General features: G+C 40.7%; 1 long non-coding RNA gene across 1 annotated transcript in view; it reads left to right on the top strand.

Moving 5' to 3' along the window:
* The window catches only part of LOC140711843 (uncharacterized), a 480,768-nt gene that overhangs the window by 321,216 nt on the left and 149,296 nt on the right, over positions 1 to 10,256 (top strand). The window lies entirely within an intron of this gene.

The raw sequence follows: 10,256 nt of genomic DNA, 5'->3' as shown, positions 1-10,256 counted from the left end.
CCGTGTGGGGAGCATGGAGGATGTTGAGGACTTGGGCCGAGGTGACCCTGGTGAGGGTGGACCCTGCTTGGCTATGCGTTCTGCTGAGGTTGGTCGGCATCCCCTGGGAAGGCTTCAGCCTGGGGGGACTCTGCCGCCCTCTGGTGGACTGGAAGGGAAGTGTGGGTGGCCGAAGTCCCAGGCCAGGCTGCGAGTTTTATTCCACAAGCATCTGCGTAATTTCACTCGAGGTCACACATATGTTATGTTACAGCTCCATCACCTTCCAGTCCCGTGAGTCCCATTCTCTGTGGCTCCACGTTCACTGTTCTCCCTCTTTCACAATCGAGTGTCCTGAACGCAGATGTTTGTCACCTTCGGTGAGTTTGTGTGTGTGTGCAGTAGGCGGCACTGTGTATGCCCTGGGGGCAGTGATGTCTGGGGCTGAGCACTGCACATGGGCTTGGGAACAGAAGACGGAACAGCAGGGCGGGAGGATCAATGGCAGGGGAGCAGGGACAAGTCATTTTCATTTTCTCACTCCCAGGGACCAGAACCCAGAATTCTGAGTCCAGGGCGCAGTACCACACCCTGCTGGTGTCCCTGGATGTCAGGAGTGCTCATAGTGTCATGCTGCCTTGGCTTTACTTTTTTAAGGTGTAAAATTATTTTCCTCACATCAGAGGCAGGCCTTGCTCACCATGGTAGTTTTCAATACTGTATCTGGTTCAAGTTTCTCCAGTTACACTTTCAAGTTGTGGTCGTATCATTATAGCCTCACACGCCATCCAGGGCCTGACATCGAGGCTGCCCTATGGGACCTGTGCTAGTTGAGCCCCTGCTGGAGCTCTTGTTTTGGGGCCTCTGGTTCTTCTGGGGACAGGAGCTTCCAGCTAACTTGATTGAAAAAGTTATACGTTTCATGGAAATCACTGGGTCAGATGATGGACTTCAGCTGCCATAAGAAAGACCTTAGCCTGGGTGAATTAAATAATAGAAACCTATTTTTCACAGTTCTGTGAATAATGTGCTATTTTAACCACTTTAAAATGTGCACTCAAGTGGAGTTAACCACATACACAGTGTTAAGTTACCATCACCACTATTTTTCCTAGAAAACTTTTATCTTTTTAAACTGAAACTTTGTATCTTTGAATCTATAATAACTCCCTGCATTTTCCACCCTAGACCTTGATCATCTCTACTCTGTCTCTATGACTCTGCCTATTCTTGATGTTTCATATAAATGCAACTTTATATATATATATGCTTTGTAGTTTCTGACATATTTCATTTAGCATAATGTTTCCAAAGTTGATGCATGTTCCAGCATATGTCAGAGCTTCATTCCTCTTTATGGCAGATTGACATTCTGTTGCATGTGTCACCACATTTGTTTATTCATGTGTTGATGAACACTTGGATTGTTTTCATATTTTATCTTTTGTGAGTAATGCTGCAATCAACATTCCCATGTGAGTACCTGTTTGAGTCCCTGGATTCAATTCTTTGGGTATATACCTAGGAATGGATGCTGTTTCACATGGGAATTCTATGATTGGCTTATTGAGGAACAGCACAACTGTTTCTCCTAGTGCCTGTACCTTTTTATAATCTCACCAGCAATGTATGAGGATTCCAAATTCTACATAATGCTTTCACTTGTTATTTAACATTTTAAAAGAATGGTGGCCATATTTGTAGGTGCAGTGTGGTATCTCATTGTGGCTTTGACTTTGTATTTTCCTAATGACTAATGCGGTTGAGTTTCTTTTCTTGCCCCTCTTGATGATTTGCATATCTACTTTGAAGAAATGTCTATTTGCGTCCTTTGCCGATTTATGTAAATTGGTGGTTTGCCTTTTCATTATCGAGTTGTAGCAGTTCTTTATATATTCTGGGCGTGAAACCATTGTCTTTGTGTTTTGCAACCATTATGTCTCATTCTGTGTTTGGTCTTTTTATTTTCCTGATAATATATTTGATACACAAAAGGCTTGCATCTTTAACCCTATTTATCTATTTTTCGTTTTTGTTTCTCATGCATTTGAGTCATACCTGAGAATCTATTGCACATTTGAGGTCATTAAGTTTCACCCCATGTCTTTTTCTAAGATTTTTTATGGTTATAGATCTTATAATTAATTCACTCATCCATTTTTAGATAATTGTTTGATATTGTTGGAAGTATAGTTCTCTAAGTTTATTGTTTTGCATGTGGTTATCTAGTTGTTTCTGCACCGTTATTTGAGAGGATGATTATTCCTCCATTAAATTATCTTGACACCCTTATGCAAGGGAAATGAACTATAAGGGTGAGGGTTTATTTCTGGACTCTCAATTCCATCCCTTTGGTCACTATTTTTTTTTTTTATGCCAGCAGCTTCTGTTTTTAGTACTTGTAATGTTTTGTGAAATTTCAAATACGAAAGTTCAAGTTCTGCAATTTATTTTCGGAAAATTGTTTTGGCTCTTTCAAGGGTACTTTTTTAAAACCAAGGAGGCCAATGTTTTGCAATTGGAAAGCTTTTTCTGTCATATTTTGGAGGGGAGTTTTGCAGTCTAGGGATCTTTTCAGGAACCTTATCACAAGTAGGTAAATTATCACCACTTTCTTTGCTGAGGTACTCTGTTAAAATGTGTGTTGCCTCCCATTAAGGAATTGAGAGACCCCGGAAGCACTTGCCCATGTGGTGAGGGACAGTGAGCCCCTTCATGAGGGGCACAGAAGACATTGCTTTGGGACACAATGTTGTCAGGGGAGCTGTGTGCATCTCTACTTTATTTTCTTGTACAGTTTAGATCTCTGCTGGACATACTAGATATGGAAATCTTTGTTCATTCTCTTGGTTCTGGTTTGGCTGACCTGTCAGCTGGAGCTGGAGGACATGCCTGGAAGGGGAGTGACCCCCATGGGAAAGAGCAGGGCTCAGCAGAGTGAAAGCAGCTGGGACCCAGAGAAGTCAGTGAGGTCTGACTCTTAGAAGCAAAAGACAGCAGGTGGGTGTCCTCAGGGGCAAATGGACTGCACTGGTACCCATTCCAGTGTACTGGAGAAAGGTAAGAGGCTTTAGATATTCCATTTTCTCTCAGTTCTTCAGCAGGAGATTTGGGCCCTGGGCTAGTACTATCCTGCAGCAGGGTCAGGGTAGACAGGGATGGCTGCATATCAGACCTAAGTCCATGTCATCCTCTCAGGCATTGCCACCGAATGGAGAATTTTGTTCAGAGACCCAGCCTGGGCACATGAGAGAAACCACCTTATTAAAATTAATTTAAGAAAACAGTATGCATGCTTTATTCTTCTAGAATAATTATTAATGTCATGTTGTACAATGTATCTCTTAAAGGAATGGTGAGAATCGTCTACATAAGGTATGTTTTACGTGGTCTTTTCTATAATTGCAGCTTTCACATGTTCTTACAGAACCCATTTCCTTTGGGAACAAACAGGCAGTATCTCTGTGTTGATTTCTACTGGGAAATCTTTATGCAGGGTGGAGAGAGTCACATTTCCTAATGAGAGATGGAAAGCATCTGATTACCTGAAAATGTGTCCAAATTCTGCTAGTATGATCATGGTGCTGCAGGTAAAGGTCTGTTTAACGAGGATTCAGACAAAGCAATTTTGAAAGTCTTTTTTATTATTTTTGTTTGTTTATTTGTTTTTTTGTTTGTTTATTTTTTTGTGTTTTACAAACCCATGGGCAGAAGCCACCATCTGGACCCACCACATGTTGAAATGGATGAGGGACAGAAATGGAGCTCAGTAAATTGAGAATGAAATTCAGGAATGGGGAAGGGGTTTCAGAGGTCAATGGGTGTGAGAGGTAGATGGGTGAATGATGAGAATGTTCAAAACATCTTCTTTCTCCATAATAAGAGAGCATTTAGGCCCCTGAGTCAGACAGTGTCCAGGCCAGGGGGAGCAGGATGTTGTCAGCTCTCCTGGGCAAAAGTGAAACTCCAGCAGTGTCCAGTTACTTCATCCACTTTGGGATTTATTCCTATTTTAAAAATCATCCAACAGTATACCATTTTGAAAATACACAAAAATCTCTATGCTACCATTCATAGATACACAAGATGGCCCTAAGATGGTGAGAGAATCAGAATGGGGTTTGGGTTTATGTTGTGTATTTTTTTCTCCCAATATCTACAGAATTCCCTACATCAATTTTTTAATGTAACCCAATGGGTGTCATTCCCTTTCACAGTTACAGACATTTCTAGTTCATGGTTAAGACCCTTGGAAAACCCATACCCTTTCTGCTGTGAGGTACAGGCAGCCATGTGGCATCACCTCTAAACATGCCTTCTGGGACATCAAATTGCTGATTAAGTAAAAGTCATTTCAATACATATTGAAGACCTCCATTTTATCCGTCTCACACTTGTAATTCTTCTACCAAGAGGTGATGAATTTTAGTGGTGATTTGCTTTTATAGATTAATGTAGATTAATGCTTCTACCAGGAGCAAATTTTTCATTGGGAAAAGCATTTGGCAAAGTCTGGAGACATTGCTGGTTGACAGAGCTGGGGGAGGGAGTCCTGCTGGCCTTGAGTGGGTAGAGTCCCTAGATAGTGTTGAACATTCTAGAGCTCACAGAGCCCCACCAGCGTGACCACTACAAAGTTCAATGCTGAGGAGGAGTAGAGAGCCCTGATGTGCCTCCCCTAGCTTCCCTGGAGCTTTTTACCTTCTCCTTCCATCAGTCTCTACCACTTTCTTACCTCAGCTTGTTCCTTGAACCTTAGTGCCCTCCACTTGAACTTTCCCTTAGTTTAAGACCTGTTGTAATCTCTCGACTTCCTTGGCCCCTTTCTGATCCTTAGTAGTGTGTCTTCTAGAGGGGATCCTCACCTTTCCTGGAGCTTCCCAGGATTCAGATGCCCCTGCCCTGTGTGGGCACCAGGGATATGGCCGTGTGCCTGTGTCCCTAAAGGTCCTGTCACTCAATACTTTTGTGTGAGAGTAGCTGAGGTGATATTACCCTCCTCTACTTTTCTTGGAACATAAAAATATGTACAAACCTTGGAGAGTAAAATTTCTTAATGCATGTCAAAATTTAAAAATTATATATTTTTGCCTCCCAAACTTTACTGGGAAAAATTTATCACACTACCAGTCATGAAAAATGACTCCTAATTAGGGTTATTCACTGTATTGTTTGTTTAACAGCAAAATGTTGGGAACAACCTAGACTTTCACCAGCACGATGCTAATTCAACAGATTACCTTATATCTACACAATAGAATATGATGCAGCTGCATACAAAGTATAAAATCTGTCAGCTATTCATATGGAAACACCTCCATGTTCTATTTTAATTATAGCATCTAAACATCACAGAATGAGATGCAGGTTTAGTACTAGATATGACCTTAGAACATTATTTTTACTGTTTTTTTTTTTTTTTTTTTAATTTAAAGAGAGAGTGTCTCTCATACCCAGGTTGAAGTGCAGTGGTGAGGTCATAATTGACTGCAGCCTCAATCTTGTGAGCTCAAGCGATCCTCCTGCCTCAGCCTCCTCAGTAGCTGGAATCACAGGCACGTGCCCCCATGCCTAGCTAATTTTTTGTGTTTGTTTCTGTAGAGATGGGGTTTCACCCAGGCTCGTGAAATCCCAGGCTTTTCTCAAACTTCTGGGCTCAAGGGATCTGCCCACTTTCACTCCCAAAGTGCTGGAATTACAAGCAATTGTCACCAAACCTGTTTCTGCCTTTTTTTTTTTTTTTAATTTGACTGCAGTCTACTCACACATCTCTTTCCCCATCAGGTGATTTCTATTTTTCCTAAATTTCTCAACCATATGTCCATGCCAAAATCCAGATGTCTTTGCTTTTGTTTAGAATTAGATTTTTTTTTTTTAAGAGAAGCCTTAGGAATGGTCCTAGCTGATTTTCAGGATTCTAATCTTCACTGTCTAAGCCATATGTTTGCATTTCCAGATATTGATTACAGTCACTTGTAGAGCATTTAAAGCCTACCAATGCCTGTACCATCCCTCAAGCCTATCTGATTTGGCTGGTGTGTCGTGTAGCCCACGGATTGGTTGTTTAAAAATGCTTTCAAGGAAAAGGTCATATGGCAATGGAGGAACTTTAACCCAGTGATCAAAGTTAATGTCTCCAGTAGTCAGAGATAATGACATCTCAGGGCATTCTAATATAATGGATGGAGAAGGTGCAGCATCATCCCTGTGGTATTCTTCTACAAACTGTATAACCTGAGTTTAATCATGAGAAAATATTAGAAAAGTCCGAACTGAGGGTCATGCCACAAAATAAATGACCAATACTCTTCAAAAATGTGAAGCTCTTGAAGGTAAATCCTAACTTTCCCAGATTAAAGGAGACTGACAGAACAGTACAATGAAGAGCAATATGTGATACTAGATTGGCTCCTGGTCCAGAAAAAGGACGTTAGTCAGAAGATAGAGGGGATCTGGATAAGGTCTCTACAGGCATTCATTTTACAGTGTTAATAATCATTTATTGATTTTCATTATTAGGTGCATATCCATAATGTTAATATTTGGGGAAGTTGAATGAAAAGCATAGAAGGACTTTGCCTATTTTTGGAACATTTTACAAAGTCTGAAATTATTTCAAAATTAAACGTGAAAAGAAAAGGAATATAGATCTTTTAGATATTTTTATTAAGTGTCCAAAGTTAAAGATCATTTCCCAACTTCTCTTACCTAATACTGGTCAGAGTAATCTTCCTGGAAATGCTGTTTGTCATGTTTGCGACCTTCTCAAAGCTTTCCAGTGACTTCTCTTATCTGTAGGATGAAGTTCCCATTACATTACGTAGGCTGCCATTCAGTGTCCTCATAGCATGGCCCAAATCTCCCCCTTTTTTTTTTTTTTTATCTGTGTTGAAAGACCTGACCAACATTTTACTTTCTTATGGCCAAACTTGTTCAAATTTGTTCTCGCTTGTCTGATGCCATTCCCTGTCTTCTCAACTTTGGGACTTCAGTCAAGGTCGTGGAAAATATTTTAGAAGAAAAATTATAAAGATAGTTATAGGAAATAGTCACAAAGCTTCTTGGAACCTGGAGGCTTGCATAGCTTCAGTAAAAGGTTTGGCTGAAGGCAGCTGAATTATCTTAAAAGCTTAGGGCATAGATACACAGGAATGTAGAGGAATTTATCTAAATAGCTTGTTTACTCAGGCGGTCCTAAAGCCAACAATTAATCTTATGCTGGGGGAAATACTCTTGGGGAGGTCGGCAATGTCAGTTACCTTCTGGTGGTGTTTACTGAAGACCTTTGTCATTTAATCCGTACTAAAAAAATGCGAACTTCACTGAGAGATCAGGGCCGCTGCTCTTAACAATTGGACCCTTCTAGGTATCCGTGAGTGACTCGGCCACCTAGCCTGCTCTTTCACTGGATATTAGAGTCTGAGTGTATTTGTTCATCCATTGCTGGGTCAGGGTCTGCTGGTTGGACCCAGACAGTTGTTGCCCCATGTGAGGACCTGGCATGTTGGTGCCCAGGTCTGAGGTATACCTGCAAATAATTGTGACAGAACCTCTGAAAACTAAGGAGAAGACTGTGCGGTTGGTAAGCCAGTAAGTCGATAAGTCAGTAAGTCAGTAGTAGGTCATCAATGCCCGCTTGGGATCTCCAATTTTGAGGGAATTGTTCAGGGTAGGCTTTTATCACGGGACAACAGTTACCAACACAACAGGAGTAGTATATAAAAGTGTTTCAATAGCTGCTTAAAGCCACTGGAGCCTCGGTTTTGCAGACTCAATTCAGGGACCTAATGCAAATTGTATCACTAAACCCATGGTTCACGAAAGAAGGTAAGCTAGACGTAGAGCTTTGGGAACAAGGGGGAAGAAATCTTTTTTTTTTTTTTTTTTTTTTTTTGAGAGAGAGAGAGATACAAGAAACAGAAAAGGGGGAGATGTGGGAGTTCAGTCAGGGTGGTGGAAACGATTTTAGAGGAAAAATTATAAAGATAGTTAAAGGAAATAGTCACAAACCTTCTTGGAAGGCCGGGGAGGTTGCATAGCTTCAGTAAAACATTTGGCTGAAGGCAGCTGAATTCTCTTAAAAGGTACAGCTACAAAGGATTGTAGAGGAGTTTACTCAGGTGGTCTTAAGAACAACCTTTGATTATCTGCAGGTGTATGATTGCTCTCTACTCAGGAGGTCGGTAATGTCAATTATGCTCTAGTGGTCATATGTCCTTGAGGACTTGATTTGTGACCAAGTCGGATCACTCACTCTTGGTCCACCATCAGTGGGAGGAATCATTTTTGAGTCATATTAGGTGACCAGCCTTAACATGGTTGAGAACCTGAGGTTTTTTATTTTTTCTTTTGTTTTCCAAATGTGTTAAACTCCCAGGAGGACTTGTCACAAGAAATCCCATCCATCTTGGACTTTGGTCATCACAAGTCTTTTTGCTTGGATAGAGCAGTAGCAACACGAGTCTTTTGCTTTCCTAAGCCTGTTCCTGAGAGTACATATTTTATTTTGTTGGGGTGGAGGAAAAGATCATTGGGGTTGGTTTTTCACCAAAGAGGCTGTTGGATTGAGTCACTTAGAATCAATACATCACTGGAAATTCTAATTTTCCATGACCAGAAGATGGATTCTTTACATTGGGACTTCTAAGTTAAAAAATATTTTAGAGCTCCCTTATTCCAAATGGATGATCAGAGGGTTTAATTTCAAAGAAAGATACCTACCTAATAGTGTTATGGCTAGCCTTAAAATTTCTTTTAACGAAATTACAGAGCAAAAATCTGACCTAAACAAAGTTAATTTTTTTTGTAAACTCAAACTGCTTGACTTAGAACCTATGAGAAAATTACAATAAAATCCACTTTACCTTGTCATCGAATAGTTAAAAATTTTATGCTTTTACTGTTGTATCCTGGATTTAATTTTGGATGAAGGAACAAGCCTTATTTGCTTTGATATTTGTGTGATTTTTGAGTTTTTGAGGTGTTCCTTCACCTCTTTGGAGATGCCGTATAGATGCTTGGCTAAGCCATAATCTTGGTTGAGGCTTATTAGTTTCATTTGGGAAGTAATATTTTTGGTTAAAAAAAAATTGAAAAGCCAGAAATATCAGCTGTTTGTCCTACCTAAAATCTGATAATAAGAAATCTGAGGCCAGGGGCAGTAGCTCATGCCTGTAATCCCAGCACTTTGGGAGGCCGAGGTGGGTGGATCACTAGGTCTGGAGATCGAGACCATCCTGGTTAACATAGTGAAATGCCGTCTCTGTTAAAAATACAAAAAATTAGCCGGACATGGTGGCATGCACCTGTAGTCCCAGCTAAAGGGGAGGCTGAGCAGGAAAATGGTGTGAATCCGGGAGGAAGAGGTTGCTTTGAGTTGAGATTGCGCCATTACATTCCAGCCTGGGTGAGAGAGCGAGATTCCACCTTCAAAAAAAAAAAAAAATCTAAAAGTGTTGCAGTAGGTAGCTGATCAGACATGAGCAAGTCAGGAGAGATCCTTCCACCTACACACATTAGATATGTCAAGTGTTGTTGGGGGTGGAGCAAGATGGCCGAATAGGAACAGCTCCAGTCACCAAAGTTGAAATTAAGGAAAAAATCTTAAGGGCAGCCAGAGAGAAAGGTCGGGTTACCCACAAAGGGAAGCGCATCAGACTAACAGCAGATCTCTCGGCAGAAACTCTTCAAGCCAGAAGAGAGTGGGGGCCAATATTCAACATTCTTAAAGAAAAGAATTTTAGACCCAGAATTTTATATCCAGCCAAACTAAGTTTCATAAGTGAAGGAGAAATAAAATCCTTTACAGATAAGCAAATGCTTAGAGATTTTGTCACCACCAGGCCTGCCTTACAAGAGACCCTGAAGGAAGCACTAAACATGGAAAGGAACAACCGGTACCAGCCATTGCAAAAACATGCCAAAATGTAAAGACTATCAAGGCTAGGAAGAAACTGCATCAACTAACGAGCAAAATAACCAGTTAATATCATAATGGCAGGATCAAGTTCACACATAACAATCTTAACCTTAATTGTAAATGGACTAAATGCTCCAATTAAAAGACACAGACTGGCAAGCTGGATAAAGAGTCAAGACCCATCAGTCTGCTGTATTCAGGAGACCCATCTCACACGTAGAGACATACATAGGCTCAAAATAAAGGGATGGAGGAAGATCTACCAAGCAAATGGAGAACAAAAAAAAGCTGGGGTTGCAATACTAGTCTCTGATAAAACAGACTTTAAACCATCAAAGATCAAAAGAGACAAAGAAGG

The sequence above is a fragment of the Chlorocebus sabaeus genome, chromosome 6, assembly GCF_047675955.1.
Source record: "Chlorocebus sabaeus isolate Y175 chromosome 6, mChlSab1.0.hap1, whole genome shotgun sequence".
NCBI lineage: Eukaryota > Metazoa > Chordata > Mammalia > Primates > Cercopithecidae > Chlorocebus > Chlorocebus sabaeus.
The sequence above is the reverse complement of the archived record's forward strand: the minus strand, read 5'-3'. Positions and strand labels throughout refer to the sequence as shown.